We start from the raw sequence: 20,954 nt of genomic DNA, 5'->3' as shown, positions 1-20,954 counted from the left end.
AGGGAACAAGTCACTAAATACTACCTAATTGAAAATATAATCTGATTTTTGGTAGTAAGTAAAACATTCAGGGAAAATGCCTCTAGCCTTCCTAGATCTCTAGAGTAGTGTGGACAGTGTCCAACAAGCAATTATTTGGGAGTGTGCTCATCTATACTTTGGGGACGTCGTATACACTAATAGAGCTCCTTCACCCCAAATTATAGAACCCGCTACTTATGAGCTACTAAAAAAAGGAAGGAAAGGTTGATTTTAGTATATTCATTAAAATACTGACAAATTTTTACATGTTGACATTAAAAGCGTTAGTCTCATACTCTGCTTCTAGGAGTACAATTTGACATGGCAGAAACTAGTAAGATCCTTCTGTAGAACAATGAACAATACATATCTAAAACATTAAGATCTGGTATTCCCTTTGATCCTGCTTTTTTTTCCTCTTCAAATTTATCTTAATGAAAAAATTCATATATAGAATATTTTATCTAAAAAGATGTTAGCCACCTTTTTTTTCCTTACAACTGAAAAAATGAAACCTTTTTGTCTACAGATGGGGGATGAATTAATTAAATATGCCATATTGATATATTGGAAGTATATGCAACTAATAAAAAATAATGACAAACCTTTTCAAAGTACACTGAGTGAAAAAATCACATTGCAAGATAATAGTGTAACAGATGTCTATTGTCTTAAAGAAAAATTTTCAAATTCATATGTAAGCAAATAAACATACCTGGAATCACAGATATCAATATTTTAGCACCTCTTACTGGACAGTAGGATTATGGGTGATTTTTTATTTTGTTGTTTGTGTTTATGTTCTATAAGAGTCCTACAATAAATTCATATTATTTTTGGAATCAGAAAAAGTATTAGATGCCATTTTTAATGTTAAAATTTTTTAAATGAAAAGTCATATACTGTAATTTTATTGGTTGTTGAGAAACCTTGGAAACACCAAATAAAGGGATCTTTCACTGGGTAGTTACTGCAAGGGGTATTTCTTTCTAGAGGTCCTTGTTAAACAAACAGAGTGGCAGGTAATGTAGTATACGAGAGATGGCAAAGGGCTCGGTTTCAGAGTGCTTGAGTTTTACCTCAGGTTTTGTCATTTAATGGTGGGATGACTTGGGGCAATCACTGAACTCGATTTCTCTAATTTTTTTTTTTAACCTGGAAAAAAAGAATATTAAGGCTTCTTTCCCTTCTATCTCCATGTGCTACTGCAATGTTCAAACCTGTGCATAAACATACAATATATATGACTTGTAACTAAAGACCATTAATATAAGATAAAAATAGTTGTTAAAAATAAGGACATGTTGAAAATAAGGACATCTGAAAACCAAATAAATTGCAAAATCCAGGCCCCAAAAAAGGAAAATCAATAAAATATAAGGTTTTACAACACATTTAAAAAAATTTTTTTAACATTTATTTATTTTTTAGAGACAGAGACAGAGACAGAGTGTGAGTGAGTGAGGGGCAGAGAGAGAGGGAGACACAGAATCTGAAGCAGGCTCCAGGCTCTGAGCTGTCAGCACAGAGCCTGACGCGGAGCTCGAACTCACGAACCGTGAGATCATGACCTGAGCTGAAGTTGGACACCTAACCGACTGAGCCACCCAGGCGCCCCTACACCACATATTTTTCTACATCACCCCTACACCACACTATTTTCTCTAGTTCCTTCACTGAAATGATAATATAAAAATATATGATAGGTACCAATCCCACCTCTTTCCTAAAACCTCCCTGTTGAGTCAGTTGGAATGAACCATGAAGGCATACAGTACTGCTATTGGTTTGGGCTTCCTTTCACATGATGAGCATGTGCAATTCACAAACCATCAAAACGGCTACAGGAAAACATCCTTTTGGTTGTCTGTTAAGTGCCACACAGATGCTAAGATGACAATAGTAAATAATATTTTCGTTGAATGTCTGTTAGGTTCCAGAGGCTGTGCTAAGTACTTTGTGCATGTTACCTCTGGTAAGCCTCCCAACAATATTAATCAGCGGAAATTATTAAACAGCCAAGTCAAGGACACAGCTGTTCAGAGGTAGAGCTGGGGTTAAAACCTATGTGCTTAACCACAGCATTAAAAAGCCTTCTGTCATGTGATATGAGTAGATTTGGGGATGGATAAGATATAGGTTCCAAATTAAGAGTACTAACATTTAGCGGCATAGAAAAGACATACATGCATTCCTACATGAAATCAACGTGAGATCATTTCCACATAGATTTCCCTCCAAGAGGAGCTGGTGTTGTATCTGTGTCTTGAAATGAAGCTTTGTAACTCATTCAGGCAGAGGAAATGGCATGTGAAACAATATAACAAAAAATAGATAAGCATAGATTTTCATGATATTTACATATCATATAACATATAATATGCTATATATGATATGCCATATATATGATACATAATAGTATGGATAAAATGCTACTTGAGGGCAGCTCAACATCATAACTTTTACAAAATAAAACTCAGAAATAGTTACTGAATAAATGCTCAAAACTGTATTTTTAAGAATCTTTGAATCAAGGTGTGTACAGAATGGATTTGGGGATGGGAAGCGAGAAGGAGGAAAGACAAGGGGAGCAGCAGATATGAAAGGCAGTAAGAACGGAAAGGAAAAAAATGGATATTGGTATTGGAGAAGACAATGCAAAGATCAGCCAGCCTGATTTCACAGTTTGTGGTGAACAAACAAACAGACTCAAAGATATTCAGTGTCACCCTGAACTTCTTGGGGAAAACTATTGTCAACAAGTAGAGTGAAGAGAGGAAGTTGTTTGGCTTGAAGATCTTCAGACATGTTTAGTGCGAGGTGCTTTTTTGAGAGGATCTTTTTAAGATTGAGTTGGAGGTAGAAAGACAAAGTTAGCAGTAATTTGCAGACAGTGGATGGATGTGGCCTTGCTAGTAATGGGTGAGATAATCAGGAAGGGGAATTGTAGGAAAAGAACGCTTCTGGATAAAGTGTGGGTGGGTGGGTAGGTGGAGAAAAAGTCAAAATAGTTGGGGGGGAAATGAAAGGGTTACAGAATCTATTCTTTTTCTGTTATACCTTAATCGTCGTTTCTGAAAAGTTATGTAGCATCTATACCTCTGGTACATTTGTCTTTCTACATTTCCAGGCATCATTTTTCAGAACCTAGCAGGATATGAAATGTAATACAAAGTGCACAGCTAAATATTCTCCAGTTTTAATCCATTTAAGTGTAACACATTTCCTAGTTAAGCCATTCATCACTGTTTGCAGACAGTCATAGACAGTGCCTTTTCTTACACGCATTTACTTCATAAAACACCAGGAGAAATTAAATTATGTTGGAACAGGGTGATGTCTAGCACAATTGGAAGAGAAAGAAAGAGTTCTGAAATTATCATCCCAATGTTAATGTCCTGATCCTGATTTTTCTTACAAAGCAAATGGTTTACTTTGAAGTGTCTGATGAATATAATTTAAAATTAAAGTTCTTTGCAAAGGAAACAAAGACCTGTTCTTCAGAAACCACAAAGCTGGAGTGTAAAGCGATTGATTTGTTTCCATATTATAGCTGTATTTCGTTACATGATAGTATTTTATGGCATCACTGGTGGAATATCATTTGTAATAGGGGCAAAACTGATTGCTGGAGACATTGGTTTCCTTAAGATGGAAAGATTAACAATTCTAGGGGCGCCTGGGTGGCTCAGTCAGTTGGGCGTCCAACTTCGGCACAGGTCATGATCTCATGGTTCGTGGGTTCAAGCCCCGCATCAGGCTCTGTGCTCACAGCTCAGAGCCTGGAGCCTGCTTCGGATTCTGCGTCTCCCTCTCTCTCTGTTCCTCCCCTGTTCTCTCTCTCTCTCTCTCTCTCTCTCTCTCTCTCTCTCTCTCAAAAATAAATGAAGATTAAAAAATAATAATAATAAAGGTTAACAATTCTTTCTCCACCACACATTGGTTACCTTAAGTATGGAGTTTTCTGGAGCTTGTAAAGAAATGACTGGTTCTATAAAATATTATTATGAGTCTATAGTGATAGTGAAGATTTTTTCATCAGGATGAGACAAAAACTGTGTAAGATGGGGACAGCCAAAGATCACCTACCATTCGTCACATGCAAGGTAACTGCCTTTCTCGAAGTTCACTCAAGCAGAAAATGAACAGCTGCCAATGTTGATCAGAGAGACAGAAAATGCTGCTTCCAGGAATGAAAGTCTCTGTTTCATTTTTTTTTAACTTAAAACAATATGCTATATACTTCTGCTGAAAAAACAAGAGGGCCAGACTTGATAAGATCACAGTCATGGAACTGATCAGTTGCTTCTTGATGTGTTTACAGAATTTCACAATGATATAACCAACAGATGCTCAAAAGGGGCCTTAAAACCAACAAAGACAAACATTCTGTTTTTGGTCTTTGGTGAATTATTTTGAAGTTTCAAAGCATATTGTTGAGAACGGAATTTCCCCAAGATAACAAGTTTCAGATCTTGACTATTTGGGAGATTATAAACTGTACCAACTTGCCATTCTATCATTGGAAAATTTTAAAGCATTTTCTTGTTCCTTCATAAACACAAAACTCCTCGCAAAACAGAGACCCATTTCAAAAGATCAACTTTTGTGCATGTTTCTTAGTAATCTGTGGGTACAATAAAAAATACAGCTAATTCAAAAACACTTTGTTGTTAAGACACAACCTGCTAATTTGAAAATCTCAAGCAAAATAGATAAAGTGTATGCTGAGTAATAAGCAGCTTCAGGCAATTTATAATTGAAGAAACTATTTGAGAATACAGCCCCATCCTTCACTGGGGCCTTCTGCCTGTAAGAAAAAGACTAAGAAGGAAGAGATTCAAAAGAGGCAAAGAACCAGGGAAATCATGTTGAGAGAAAGAAAGGCAGTCCACGCTAAAAGATAACGAGAAGTCTTACTCTACAACTGGTTATTGATACTGGAGATAGTTCCAAGATTATTCTAATCCATGATTATTAACATGACTATGCTATGGAAAAAATTCCTTAATATGTAAGATTTGGACTCATTATTTTTTAACCAGATATTCTAAATGTTTACAAAGAGGAAAAAAAGCAGTGTTTCCATGACCATTATAATCTGATAGGTGAGACAATACACAGTATTTGTGACTTGACTGTGAAAATTCTGTATCAAACCTAACAATAGGTAATGTATAGGTTTGGCTTCAATTCAGGCCAAACCTTTGTGGTTTTTTAATATCATGAAACAAACAATAAGGATGAAAGGGTGCAAAACTGAGTGTGATCAAGAGGTTACGCTTTTTCATACATGAGATTAGATACAGCTGTAGTAATGATGAGATGATAACTAAAGGGGAAAAAGTCTTTTTGTTACAAAAACTCAGAACAGGGGCACCCAGGTGGCTCAGTCGGTTAAGCATCTGACTTTGGCTCAGGTCATGATCTCATGGTCTCTGGGTTCGAGCCTTGCATTGGGCTCTGTACTGATAGCTCAGAGCCTGGAGCCTGCTTAGGATTCTGTGTCTCCCTCTCTCTCTCTGCCCCTCCCCCACTTACGCTGTCTCAAAAATAAAAACAAACATTAAAAAAAAGTCAGAACAGCAATTTGTTACAGGAAAACTTACAAGAAAATGTGGGCAAGTATATATATCCTAAATATATCCTAAGGAATTGTTCAAAAAGATTCAAGTGGACAAAAGGACTTCCCAAAGCGTTCTCAGTGATGCCTGTCCAACACTATCCAAAGAACCTTGGTTCAGATTGATATTCTTTTTGGTGTCAATCATTTGTTGCAATAAGTCAGAATTTTTTGAGAAGACAGGAATTCTCCAGAGTCCACTATACTTTATAATATTAAATACAACAGTGTGAGATTACTTCCTGGGTTTTTAAAAATTAAAATTATATACACAACTTTTTAGAAAAGATTTTCATTGAATAGTGAAGTGTTATAGCAAATGGCAAAGTGTTATAGCATCTGGAATATCCAGTAAGCTTTTTTATTTCCCTGCCTTGAGAGTCAGCAGTGACTTATAGCATATTCATTGTAATGTCTATTTATCTTCCCACTAGACAATGGTTTCCTCAAATGAAGAATCCTTTTAGGGTCAGAAACATAGAATTTGCTCAGTAAAATTTGTTGACCGAAGGAAGGAGGAAACAAATGGTTTTAGAACTTCCTTATGTAAATCATTGTGCTGATTTAGTCTATGATACACAAGAACTTAGGAGGAAGAAAAAAATATCTGAAATTAGCTTGATAAAGAATTGTCTTAAAAATAAGTAAAAGATTGACTTATTTTTGCCATTTGATTTAAGAATCACAAGTTGTACAGGGAGGGTGACAAAACATAAAAGACCCTTAAATATAAACAAACAGAGGGTTACTGGAGGGGTAGTGGGAGGGGGGATGGGCTAAATTGGTAAGGGGCATTAAGGAATCTACTCCTGAAGTCATTGTTGCACTATATGCTAACTAACTTGGATGTAAAGTAAAAAAATAAAATAAAAAAAAATAAAAAAAAACATTAAAAATCACCAGTTGTTAGCCTGTATTAAAAAAAATCAACTTTTTAATACAACTCAGTAACAAATTAGGTCACTTGACCAAAGTTGTACCCAAACAGCTCTTCATCCATTCAACCTGATTTTTATGTGTTGATTTCATGAAACTGATCTATCACTCAGGGCAATAAACTACGTAAGAACTAGGCAGTGTTTTATATGGTATTAAGGAGAAAACATTATTACTGGCACTTGTATCAAATAAAATTGCTTTCTTTGGCAAGCTAACTCAAACCAGGAAAATGAATTTGTTGAAGTTCTTCATAAACCTTATATAAAGTTTGCAATCTCCTAAATGTAAAACTCTGCTTATAAACATTGTCAGGGTAAAATTTCATCTTAAAACAGAGTGATTGCTTCTATTTCCTGTGATGTTTACACAGCAACTTCGACAGAATTACTCTAAGAAAGAAATAGAAAGGAAAATCAATAGCAACATTGCACTATGAAATAACCTTTGTGGCAGGAAAGGAACCAGAAGATTAAGATAAGACCATAAAAGTATGAAATAATGAAAAGGGCACAAATCTCAACCCCATGAGAAACAGTGAAGATGATTTCATACGTATATTTTACGTACACACAATGGAGCATAGACATTTCGCTATTTCACAGAATCATATGTAAGTGGTAATTAATACCATTCTACTTAACCTTGCTGTATCCTCAAGCCGTGATCATACATTTGGAAAAAATTACACTTTATAGCATTAATATAAATTTCTCATTTTCCACATAAATTCATTTTTAAATGGTGTCCTTATTTTAAATATTTTTTTTAAATTAAAAGCACACACAGACACATAATCTCTTTCCTTTCTTTAAAAATGCCAGCCTGCTAATTACACACTTAATCATATCTGCATTTACTATTTGTAGGCGAAATCCTTCTTCATTATTTGTGGGGCTTTTTTTTCCTTACCAAAAGCTCTGGAGCTATAATTATAAGATTGAAATTTAAAATCTCTGTCAACTTCTATCTTAAATATTAAATTGAGTTAAAAATTAGACATTTTAGTTTCAAATACTGAGCAACAAAAATGACTTCAACCATATATATAATCACATAGAAGGTAGTATCCCAAGTAATTTGGAAGTTTACATACTTTTCATACACATTTTTTAGCCTAAAAGGTCTTCAAAGCAACATGGTTGAGGCAACTTCTTTAACAGTCACCTAGTATTAACAATCAGATGCAGTCAATATTAGAATAAAATAACCTTCCAACTATTAAATAGCCCATGAGTGACAAATGAGTGCCCCCATTCAAACGAACCTTTGTAAACTGATGAGTCAAGGGGAGAAACACATAGATCAACTTGATAATCTGAAGATTACCTGGACTCTCTGTTTGCTTTTGCAAACATGTTTTAATTTTTGAGCCTTGGTGGCCAATTAGCCTCTGCCTCTGTGTCACAATCTGCTTTAAGTCATAGCTACAGAATTCTCCTATAAGGTTAGCTTGCAGTTGAGAATTGACACTTGCTTTTTGCTTTTCTTGGTAAGCATTCTTCCAAAGTTCTTTCCTTTGATCAAAACGGCATACAAATAGAAATTGGTCATTATTCTGAATGTAAAAAGTACATTAAATATTTACTTCCTTTTGATATGCACCAACCATCAACAGATGCTTTGGTCTACTTTAATGTTATAAATTTAGAAATGTTCATACTAAGACTGTACAAATATAAGACAACATATGGATTGTCACGGGGGAACCAAGTTCATAAGTAGGACGGCAATGTGGAGACGAAATTTAAACTTGATCTTATTGCAACTGTCACTCTGAGCCAGGTTCAGAGATTGAAAGAGAAATCGTTACTTAGGTTTTTGAAAGCAAATTCATCTTATCCAATTTCATGGTTTTCCTTTCCCTCTGTTAGGATCTACTGATTTACACTGTACTTCAGTTTTGAAATTTGGAACAGACCAACTTTGCACTGTTCACTATTTTTTTTTATTTATACTGCATTAAGATTAACTTCATTATGACCAATATTGCCATACCAGTTAATTACATTGACATTTATTGTAATTACATAAAATAAATTAGATGCATTTAAATAAATTCTAGTTAAGAATTTAAATAAATGAGAGCCACCCAGCACAAATGACAGAAAGAAACTATTTCAGTACAAAAGTGGCAAAGGCACTCTCTACTCTCCATGTTAAAATGATGCTGCTTGATTGACAAAACTTGGAGAAAATCATTGTGTAGTCAGGATATTTTCTCTCTAGCATAAGATCATAAAAATTTGGAACGGAATTTGGTGGTAGTAAGAATACAGAAAACACCAGAAGAAAAGTGAGAGGTTGTTCTTTTTTCAGTAAAGTATTTAAAATGACACTAGATTTCTTGATACCCATTTTCAATGAGCATTTATTGACAGCATGTACTATGAAACCAGCCCTGAAATGAAGAATCCAATTATCAAATGGTACTTCTCTTGTCTTCGCTTTGGCAGCTTGTTACACTATGAGGACCAAGAAAAAATAAACTTAATACTCTAAAGAACATGGAGTCAGATCCCCTGCCAGGACTGTGATCAACAGTGGTCCCCACCCCCCCATCCACAATCCTCCCTTCCCAAATATACTTTTCTAATTTATGTAAGATGATTTGAGAGTCAGGGAAGACACAAAGCATTCCTAATGGGGAATACAGAGATTTTGTTCTGTTTTCTCCACCAAAGTACCCAACTTTGTGAGAGAACTCTGAAAGTAACCCTCATAGCAGCTGCTTAGGTGAAACCATTGACATTTCACTGCCAGACCTCTGAACTTTTTGTCATTCAAGTGAAACATAACTAGTTGAAGAACTTCTTGCTGAATTTTACACGTCCCCCTGTGGCTCAGGGCTATATATGAAGAGGGAGAGAGAGGTCTGCTACTCACCTGGAGGTTTTTAGAGGCAGGAGATGGGCAGGAATAGTCTATGCTAGGTGTGAAAGAACCAAAGAAGTGAAAGAGAAAGGGACCCTCTGGTTCTTTTCATCAACCTGAGGGTGTTGACGAAGACCTCAGTGCCTAACTGGGCTTCATGAGGAGGAAGAGAAACTAGGAAATGGGAAAAGATGGGGGTAGTCCACATAATGGTTAAATGCGGAGATCCTCATGGGTTAGTGAAGGGCATAAGCTGTGGTCCCAGGGACCTGGTCCCAGGTCCCAGGACTGAAGGTCCCAGGAGTAAGCACATCCAGTGTTTAAGCATCTCAAAATCAGACTTATCTACATTGAAGCCTCAGTTCTGACACTATTTCTGAGACCTATGTCAATTCACTTAAGGTCTCTGCGCCTCAGTTTTCTCCTCTGTAGAATGAGAATAATGACCTCTAATTCACAGAGCTTTTGTAAATAATAAACTGGGCAGTGCTTTTAGAAATGATGTTAAATGATTACACTGTGCAAACTGTTCTTATTACTTAACCCACACATCACATCTACTTTCATGCTGTGCCGATATCATTTTACTATATGATATATATTCTTAGGTCAGCTAGCGTCTTATACAACTTTATGTCTTGCATGTTTCCTAGAGGTACTGCAGTCAACAGATTCCAAGCATAACCTGCAATGACCTTTGTCTTTGTATAATCCTATCCCCTTTGACAGTGGGTGGAGCCTGTGAATACTATGATACATTATACCTATGACATATTTGGCAAAAGCCAGATTAACTGGTAAACCTAATCTAACCACATGAGTCCTTTAAAAGTACATAATTCTTTCCAGATGGTGGCAGAAATAAAAGTAAGAAAGATGCAAAGCATGGGAAGCTCTCAATGCATGTTTACTGCTTTGAACATGGAGGGGACCACATAAGAAGGGATATGGATGGCCTCTATAAAGTAAGAGCAGGCCCTGCTGAAAGCCAACAAGGAAACAGGGACTTTAGAACTACAGACTCAGGAAATTGTATTCTACCAACCACCTGAATGAATTTGGAAAGGGATTTTTTTCCCAGAACCTCTAGGTAAGAGCCCAACCCTCTTGATGGTTTAAGTTTAGCCTTATGAATCCTGTAGTGGAGAACCCATGTAAGCCTGCCTGGACTTCTGACCTACAGAACCATGAGATAATAAAGGGGTGCCTGGGCACCTGGGTGGCTCAGTCAGTTAAGTGTCTTATTTTTGGCTTCGGCTCAGGTAATAATCTCATGGTTGGTGAGATCCAACCAAGTTGGTGAGATAGAGTCCCATGTCAGGCTCTGCAGGAGTAGTACCGAGCCTGCTTGGGATTTTCTCTCTCCTTTCTCTCTGCCCCTCCCCTGCTCGTGTGCACACTCTCTCTCTTTCTCTCTCTCTCAAAATAAATAAAGTTAAATATCTGTCAGGCCTCTACTTAATATGTTCAATCTTTAAACAAATAAATAAGTAAATAAATGAATGGGTGCCACTTTAAGTCAATAAATTTGTGGTAATCTGTGCAACAATAGAAGACTAACACAGATTTTGGTACCAGAAGTGGGGTTCTGCTCTACCAAACACCCAAGATGTGAGAGTAGTCTTCAAATCATGCAGAAGGAAAAGTCCAAGAGATACACAAAGTGAGGAGAATCTGGCACTGTCGCTGGCATGAAGATGGAGGGCACCATGTGTAACAATAGCAGAGCCACTCCTAAGAGCTGAGAATGACCGTTCAGCCGAAAACCCATAGGGAAACTAGGACCTTAGTTTCCATAGCCACATGGAACTAAATTTCATCAACAATCTGAAGGAGGGTGGAAGCAGTTTCATCCCCAGATAAGAGCCCAGACCAGTTGATACCTTAATTTTAGCCTTGTGACACAATGAGCAGAGAAATAAATCAAGCCCATCCAGACTCCTCACCACAGAAATGTGAGCTAATAAGTGAGTGTTGTTTTAAGCTGCAACTTTGTGGTATTTGATTATGCAGCAGCAATAGAAAAAATACAGCTACTATAACCTACTTATTGAATGAATACTATTAACTAAGTAAAAGTACTTTATGTAATGTCCATGAAGCAACTATTAGAAAATGTCAGGAAACACTTCCTGTGACGTCTGGGTTGAAAACTCTTCCAGAGAATTTTGAATCCTGGATTGTTCAAATCTGGGGAGGGGGGAAGCCATCCAGAGGCTAACTGAAACTAGGATTAAATGGTAGACACACATAAGCTCCCCAGGTGATGTTGAAAATATTTGTTGGGAATGCAAGCTGGTGCAGCCACTCTGGAAAACAGTATGGAGGTTCCTCAAAACACCAAAAGTAGAACTACCCTACGACCCAGCAATTGCACTACTAGGCATTTGTCCACGGGATACAGGTGTGCTGTTTTGAAGGGACACATGCACCCCCATGTTTATAGCAGCACTAGCAACAATAGCCAAAGTATGGAAAGAGCCCAAATATCCATCAGTGGATGAATGGATAAAGAAGATGTGGTATATATATACAATGGAGTATTACTCGGCAATCAAAAAGAATGAAATCTTGCCATTTGCAACTACGTGGATGGAACTGGAGGGTATTATGCTAAGTGAAAGTGGTCAGTCAGAGAAAGACAAAAATCATATGAATTCACTCATATGAGGACTTTAAGAGACAAAACAGATGAACATAAGGGAAGGGAAACAAAATAATATAAAAACAGGGAGGGGGACAAAACAGAAGAGACTCATAAATATGGAGAACAAACTGAGGGTTATGGGAGAGGTTGTGGGAGTGGGGATGGGCTAAATAGGTAAGGAGCACTAAGACTTCTCCTGAAATCATTGTTGCACTATATGCTAACTAATTTGGATGTAAATTTTAAAAAATAAAAAATAAAATTAAAAAAAGAAAGAAAATATTTGTTGGTGGTGGTGCAGTGAATTTTGCAGAATTTTGTAGGATGAAGTCTAGGCACCAATATAATTTGGTCATTAACTGCCATGGCTTACTCACAGGCTGGTAACATGCAGATTACCTACAATGAAGGGCTGGTTTCTGTGGCACTGGGTAAAGTCCCAGGCCACTTGAACGAATGGGTAGATCAGTAGTTTGGAATAACTTTAGGGAGAAGGCAGGCTTGCCTTTTAGTCATTAATGCTGAGTTTCAACACTGAGTGCTAAAGAGTAAGGTAAAAGAATCTTCATGGTTAACTAAACGCTGCAGAGATGATCCAATCTACTCCTCTGCTTCTCCCCCTGTGCATTAGAATACCTCACACTTCCCTGCCAAAAGAGCATCCTTCTTATTTTAGGAGATCTCTGGAAATGAGATCAAAGAACACTCTCCAAGGAACTTAATTATCCTTCCTTGGAGGAAGTCCTCTCTTTGAGCAAAAAGGCAAAAAGGAAAGGTCATTTTATCTCGTTCTGTTTTCATCGATGACTGTTAATTTGACAACACATGTTTTGAATTTAGAATATTTTAAAAATACAGCTACTGCACTGGCATCTGGTACTATTGGCAACCAGGACAAGGTTAAGAAACAACAGGAATTGAAAACGCCTTTCTTAGGAAGGAATGAGGATAAAAATGGTCTTCTGAGTATCACTTTGCCCCTTAATTCATAAAGAAAAAAGAAAGCATTGTCAGAACTAATTTATAAACCACTGGATTTAGAAACCTTATCTATTAAGTTCTCTTAGAATAATTGTTCTCAAACTTGACTGCTTACTGCAATTAACTAGGAATCTTTAACAAATTCTTATGCCTGGGTTTTACTCCCTTCAAAGATTCTGAGTCAATTGGTCTGGAAGGCAGTTTGGGCATTGTAATTTTATAAGAGTCCCCAGACAATTCTAATATATAGTGAGGAGGATCTCATCTCTTTACTGACTGGTCTTGGCACACCTGCCTCTGGGCCATGGCCCAGGATTACACACCTGATCCACTCAAAGGGAAAGGCAACTATAAGTCTAGTTCATCTTCTCCAGTAGAAAGGATGGGATTCTAGAAGTCTTTCAAATATTAAAATCCATGAGTATCTGCTCGGAAATGAACATACCACAGAATACTGCTTTCATATCAATGTCCTTATTTTTCCAAAAGGTTTTTTTCAGTTCTTCTGACTACACGGGGGAAATGTCTTGTTTGAGTGCAAATTAAATCTTCCTTCTAATAAGAAGGATGTGTCTCTGCCTTGGGACTGTGTATAAAGAGTCTAGTGATGGCACACAGTGGTCTTACAGATGTTCATGATGAGTTGAAAGGGACAAGAAAAACATTAAAACCATACATCACAAATCCCGAAAATGGGAAAATTAATAGTTACAGCTTTAAAACCAACCTCAATTGGCACAGTGGCAAATTTAGCAATCATTTATCTACTTTCTACACTACTGGTGAGGAATTAAAGCCCCAAGTCAGAAACATACCCAACTGAAAGTAGCTTTACGCTTATCTTGGCTAAAATTTGGATAGCAACAGAATTTGGCCTTTAACAAAAATCAGGTTCATTTAAGGTTGTGCTGATGTTCAGAGAAAAGAGTGGAAACTTGAGTAAAAGAAGTTATTAGAAAGGACATTTACTGGCGAGGGAATAGAATTAATGGAGCTTTGATTTTTTTTCCATCTTACATTTTCTTTTGTTTTCATCCTCATATACATATTGATGATGAATCAATTGGAACATTTTTATGGTTGCCAGAATCTTCTAACCCTGAGGCCTAAGTAAGATTGTTTGATGGCAGGTTTACTGACATAATAGAAGTTGGAAGGCCAGAAGCCAAAACTCCATTTTACAAAGTGTTTCTGGATTGGGTGGTTGACAAGCCCAGGTCAAGACTTAGGTAAATGAAGCCCTAGAAGAAAAACTACAGGTGCTTTTCTTCAGCAGCTAGATCCAGCCAAGACTCTTGCCATGAATTTTAAGGAGGCTGATGATGATTTTCTCTTTTCGCCATTTCTTTTTTTTCAGATTTTATTTTTAAGTAATCTCTACAGCCAACATAAGGCTCCAACTTACAACCCTGAGATCAAGAGTTGCATGCTTTACGGACTGTGCCAGCCAGATACCCCTCTTTCCACTACTTCTTTATCCCAATGGTTGCTGGTGGTTAAAAACAAACAAACAAACAAACAAACAAACAAACAAACAAAAAACACTGTTCCCCTTTCTTTCGACTCCAATATAAACAGTTCATGACTGGAAGGCATCCAGACAAAAGTAAAAAAACATTATTTGCCAGAGGCATCTCCAAATGGAATATCAATTTTCATGTGGAGAATGTTCATTAGAGGCAGAAGCAAACATATAACTATCATACTAGTTTCTATTTGTTGACCAAGTATTTTAAACTGGGCACCTGAAATGTATTAAGTCATTTAATTAGCCATTCTGTGCGGTTGCTGCTATTATTATTTTCATTTTACAAATTAGGAAACTGAGACACACCAAACTGGCTGAAAGACACGGAGAAACTGGATGAAAGACACGCAGATAGCAGTAGATGACTCAGGATTCAAGAACCTAGGGAATTTGGCTCCAAGGAGCCCACTCTCTTAATCGGCGCGCTATACTGTAGCTATTGTGGAAAAGGGCTCACGAGCTCAAGAGACTGACACACTGCTTTGCTGGGAAAGGGAATTTCAGGGAGATTTCTTGTGAAAGCTTGTTAGCTGACCTAAGGAAAAAAAAATGTGAAATAGAAATTAAATTTGTGAAATGGATGGAGAAAGGGGAATGGAATTTGTGGCAGAGGAGACAGCTCAAGTAAAATCAAAGAGGTAAAGATAAAGCCCTTCATATTGTGTGTTGGGCAGTTAGGTATGGCTAAGAGATAAGATCTAAACCAGGGAGACTGTGTTGGAGAGGAAAAGAGGGAATAGGTCATGGGAGTCTTAGTATCAGACCAAATACTTGGGCTTTATCCTACAACAAAGAAACTCTAACATGTTTTGAACCATGACTCATAGAATGATATACACTTTACATGGTAAACTAGTACATTTATATGTACATATGAGATAGATGATAGATAGATAGATAGATAGATAGATAGATAAAAGAATAAGTTATAACTAGTAGGACCCTCTGAATACATTTTTAGACCTGCTAATGGGTTATAATTCACAGTTTGAAAGCAAGTGTTATAGGTACTGTAAATATATGGAGACATATGGTGATCAGCAAAAGATCTTGATGAGAGAGATTATAATCTAACTGTCACTCAACTGGGTCACTTTGATTGCATTAATCAGCTGTTTGAGGATGATTTGGAAGAACAGACTGGGGACAAAAAGAAATTTTTCCAAGCTCAGGCAAAAGAGGACAGGGAGTGCAAAGTCTAGTCAGACATCAGAAAGAATAAATTCAGTAGCTTAGAGTCTCTGCTAAAGGGACAATTCCACATTAGAAGAATGATAAAAGGAATAGTCATAGTACTTTCATTCTTGGATACCTTTGAAAATGTAATGAAGGCCTAGTGATATTGATAGGATTACTGACATATTTGCCTGAGGGACAGGAAATAAATAAATGATGCCCCCTTCCAACTCTAGATTTATCTTCCTGGTCACTGACCATCTGAAAACCCATTTTACTTGCCTGAGAATAAAACATTAAATGTGCATGGGGTTCTTCTGAAAAGGAGCTTATAGAAATTTGTTAGAAACAGATGAATAGTCATGGCTTTCTCTGCTTGATCTGCTCATGCAGATGATTCTGCAATTACCAGAAGAGAACTTAGTATCTCTTTCTCAATAATAAAAGATGAAGCTTCTCCCACAGGCTCTTGAAATAATTTTTCTTGAGCTTATTATAGATAAAACAATGCCTTCCAAAATATTTTAAACTTATTAGGGATAATTATTAATATTTTTCATTATGTTATTTCCCTAATTTTAAAATATTCAAGTATATTAGGACTCTCATTTCCTCTTGGTCTATATATTGTTAGCACTATTTTTTTAACTAGAAAACTAAAAACAATAACAAGGAAAGTCACATGTAAACAAATGAGTGAGCCTAAGAAAGATTCAGGGAGGTTCTTGAAGGACTCCTCAGACTGATTTTCTTGTTGGAATCCGGAGCTCAGCAAAAGTCTTAAAGACAGTGTGTGGAAGATGGAGATGAACCAAGTTCTAGAACTGTTTCCATATCTGGCTGAATATACCTCCCCAAACAGAGAAATAAACAAATAAAAGAAAAACTAAAGTAGAAATGTAGCCACTAAAATTGGCAATTCTGGACTGGATACCTGTTGACATCTGGCTTTTGGGAAACTCACTTTCCGTATAGCTCATTCATTTTAGCCTTGATCCCAAAGGAATCACGTACCTCCTTCCCAAGCATAGTATGCATAAACAAACACATACCTTATCCATAGTTAACTATAAACCTACAGTCATTTCCTTGTCAGCAGAATTTGATTTTCTAGTCCATGAGAGAGCTAATCAAGTCAGACTCTTGGGAATGTGCATGTGCTTACCTGGATCACCACTACCTTAAAAATATTGATTCTGAATTCAGAATTCAGCAGCACAACTTATAAGAAAACATCTCAAACCTATGTCAGGCAAGATGTAGTATAAACAAATAAATATATACAATGGGAAAGTCGCTAAGAAACTTTCACTAAATCTGATAATGGAAAGATTTTGTTCCAGTTGACTATCATTGCTCCTGTTCAAAATATAGTAGGCATTCTCCAGAGTAATGCATGGCTGAAATGAAGAAAGTCTAGCTTTTCAGCCAATCAGTAGAGTAATGAGGACACTAATGTTATCTAAGATTCCTACCTGTCTTTTGCAGACTGAATACAGTAGCCAGAATGACCTTGGAATAAGGCAATGACCTTCAGCCCACAAAGACTCAGTTTAAAATCCTGAACCAATGACATAATGAGTATTTTTGTGATAATCATTTGGCATGCAAATTATTTTAAGGTCATTAGGAGGTAGCATATACCTACATGCATAACAAGTCCATTTTTATGTTAGCATACCCCAAAGGACTTTCCTGCTGTGTGTTTTATACCGCTGCTGCTTTATGTTTTATGTGTTTGCATTAATGTTTTAATTTTCATATACACATCCTTAGGCCATTTTATGAAGGGCATGACTTTTAAAATTCGGTCGATATATTAAATTAATGTAAAATAAGGTCATCTAGCAAGCAGTCCTAAATCAATTCCCTGTGTTCCCTCTGTACACTCAAACCTTCCAGTATGGTTTATTTATTATGGGCAATGTGGAAGTAAGATCTGGGCTCTAAACTCTGACCATCTGTCAGATTAACGTGCATATGCACTGAGTGTCTTTCTTTAGATGATGGATCCTACCACAAGTCCTCCCTACAAGAATATATCAATCCCCTTCTCCACAAGAACAAACAAGAACCACAATTGATGAATATCAACAATGAATACATAAGATAGAGCTTGCCCTAACCTGGCCATTATGATTAAAATACACTACTTTATTGCCTCCAAAAACCTGCCCGATATTACAGATGTAGAAGGAATGTGTTAGAAAAGAAAAAGAAATACCAAGAAGAGGCAACATAATGTAGTGATTAGGGCTAAAGGTTCTAGAACAAGTGGGTCTCCATCAGACATAGTTTAACCATTTACTATAATGTAAGTCTGATCTAGTTAATTCTCTTCTTTGAGCCTCAGTTTCCTAAATTCAAAATAAGGACAGTAACAGTAAGAGCACTTATGACAAGATTTATTATAAGACATAAAACATCTATGTAACACATCTTAATCAACATATTTATTACAACTGCTGCTACAGAGATGACTTGAGATTTGCCATTAAAAACCAAGTAAGGATTGGGTGGCATGCTGTATTTTAAATTCTGATTCAACCAGGCACTATACTAATCACATACATATGACATTTGTATCGTATTAGTGTCACCACATAGCACAGTGCTTCAGAAAAAGAATCTGCCTTTAAATCCCAACTTTATCACTCATTAGTTGAACTTCAGTCATTATCTTCTTCACATCACTATAAAATTGATAGGGATAATACTGCCTCCTTTACTCTGTTGTTGGGAGGATTAAATAAGTTGAACATTAATGTTACACTATTAGAAAAAAAACTTCTGGTACTTTTAAGCATATGACAAATATTCACTGTGGTGATCATCCAATTTAGTTCAGAAAAGAAAATAGCTGAATATTTAAAAATCCAGAAAAGCAAAAGAACCAGTCTAGTAGTCATTAAAATAACAATCAGTTAAAATCATAATAATAAGCATTAAAATAATAATGCTTTAGTTAGTTCAGATAGAGCATACTGTTGGTTGCTACTATCCAACACGGACTTCTCAATAACCTTGTGACATCAGTAGGCTACGAATTCTTGTCCTTATATCATACTTCACGAAATTGAAGCTCAGAGATCAGCGACTTGCTGAGCCACATAATAGAGAATCATAGAGCCTGGGGCTAACACCTAGGTGCAGGCCTCCTGTTCTGGTGTTCTTTCTATTACAGTGCTTCTCAATGGTCCAAGAACAAAATCAAAGCAAGGCCATTCAACATCTATCCTGATTAACGAGGACAACATGGCCCCACAGATCAGGGGCACAGTGCTTCCTGACTTGATAATTCTAGAGAAACCATTAAATCTGTATGAATCATAGCATCATTATCACAGAGATGCATTTAGAACTAACCAGTTTTTGAGACTGTATTCATGTAAAGAGGATCTGATTTTCCTTTGCTTTTGACACTTCATATTCCCTTTGTCTCCCAAACCTGTAATGATTAATTATTTGCAGCTGGAGAGGGCATCTCCTGAACAGGTTACTTTTTAGAGTATCCATTTGATCTCTAATTTTCAGCCTCTTCCATGAAAAAGTACATGTTTTCATTTTGCTTTTTGATCACTGTTTTCCCCTGTGACTTAGATAATTCAGGATATTCCTAATTACACACTACAGTAAGGGACAGTTAGTACACCTCTAGTGCTCCTGGCTTTGCAAATAACAGGTAGAATCTGTTCAAAAGCAGGAGACCATCACCCCATGGCAATTTTCCTCTACACTTGTGATAAAATTCACTGCCATAGGAAGGACGTATTATGCAAATATCTAAGCGTTAAAACTTTGCCACTTTAAGATTTGTCATTATAAATGAAAGAATACACACCCATGTCAAATATATATGAACATATCTTCATTTATAACAACAAAAAATGGATTAGTTCTATATATGTGAAAACTAGACTGGGTAACATCAATTCAGAATTTACACAGTATGAGGGAGAGAAGGGGAAAGAAAAATGAAACTCAGTAAACACACAAATCTCTCCATTGACAAGGTGCCCTTTCTCAGCTTCCTTTTACTTTACCTTTCACTTTTTCTTCTCAAATTATGGTCTTCAGACAATTCTGCACATATTTACCTCTCAAAGGGACGTTATCCCTCATGTCTTTTTTGGGAAGAAAGAGCTCATGAAAGCTCTCAGGTAAGGGGGGGGCAGTCAAAGTTCATTTATTGAATCTCTAGCTCACGAAGCACTGTGCTAGGTGCTCAAAACACAGTCTCACCCGTTGTTCATTGAAGAGGTAGGAAAAGCTATGAATCTTAGCATTACCACTGCCATAAATGCTATGAACTGAAATGTCCCTCCCTTCCCCCAAATTCATAAGTTGAACTGAAGGGTCACCTGGTTGGCTCAGTTGGTTTAGCTTCTGACTTCGGCTCAGGTCACGATCTCGTCATTTATGGGTTCGAGCCCCATGCTGGGCTCTGTGCTGAAAGTTCAGAGCCTGGAGTCTGCTTCGGATTCTGTGTCTCCCTCTCTCTCTGTCCCTCCCCCCTCATGACCTGTTTCTCCTTCAAAAATAAATAAACATCAAAAAAAAAAATCATAAGTTGAAGCTCTAGCCTCCAATGGGGTGGTCTGTGGAAATGGGGCCTTTGGGAGATAATTAGGTTGAGATGATATCATGAGGGTGGGACCCTTATGATGGGATCAGTGTCCTTAATGGAGAGGATGTGCCCCCCCCCACCTCTTTCTCTCTCTCTCTACCTGCCAAGTGAGGAATGAATGAGAAGGCAGTCTTCTATAAGCCAGGAAGAGTGCTCTCACCAAAGACCGGCCATGCTAACCATTTGATCTTGGACTTCTAGCCTCAAGAACCATGCAAGAACTAAGAAAAAAAAAATGCAAGAACTATGAGAAAATAACATTTAAGCCACCTAGTCCATGGTATTTTTTTTATGGCAGCCTGAGCTGGCTAAGATGATCACTACCTCCTTAGGCCATTGAATAAAGGATAAAAAGGTTTTCTTCTCCCATCTCACAAGTTGTTAAAAAAACAAACAAAACAAACTTTGATATTTCTTCTTAGACCAAATGCATTATGGTATCATATATGTTTCAGCTCTGAACTAAATATTCTAGACCAAATGCTACTCGGGTTAGAAAATTAAAAAGAAAATTTACAAGTGAATCCCTATTAGGCAATTT

At 36.9% G+C, this 20,954-nt stretch overlaps 1 protein-coding gene across 32 annotated transcripts in view; it reads right to left on the bottom strand.

The window, feature by feature from the left end:
- Positions 1 to 20,954, bottom strand: part of NRXN1 (neurexin 1) — a 1,154,099-nt gene that overhangs the window by 254,015 nt on the left and 879,130 nt on the right. The window lies entirely within an intron of this gene.

This window comes from Herpailurus yagouaroundi, unplaced genomic scaffold (assembly GCF_014898765.1).
Source record: "Herpailurus yagouaroundi ecotype Mexico unplaced genomic scaffold, PumYag 210, whole genome shotgun sequence".
In the NCBI taxonomy this organism is placed as follows: domain Eukaryota; kingdom Metazoa; phylum Chordata; class Mammalia; order Carnivora; family Felidae; genus Herpailurus; species Herpailurus yagouaroundi.
This window is presented reverse-complemented; position numbering and strand designations above follow the sequence as displayed.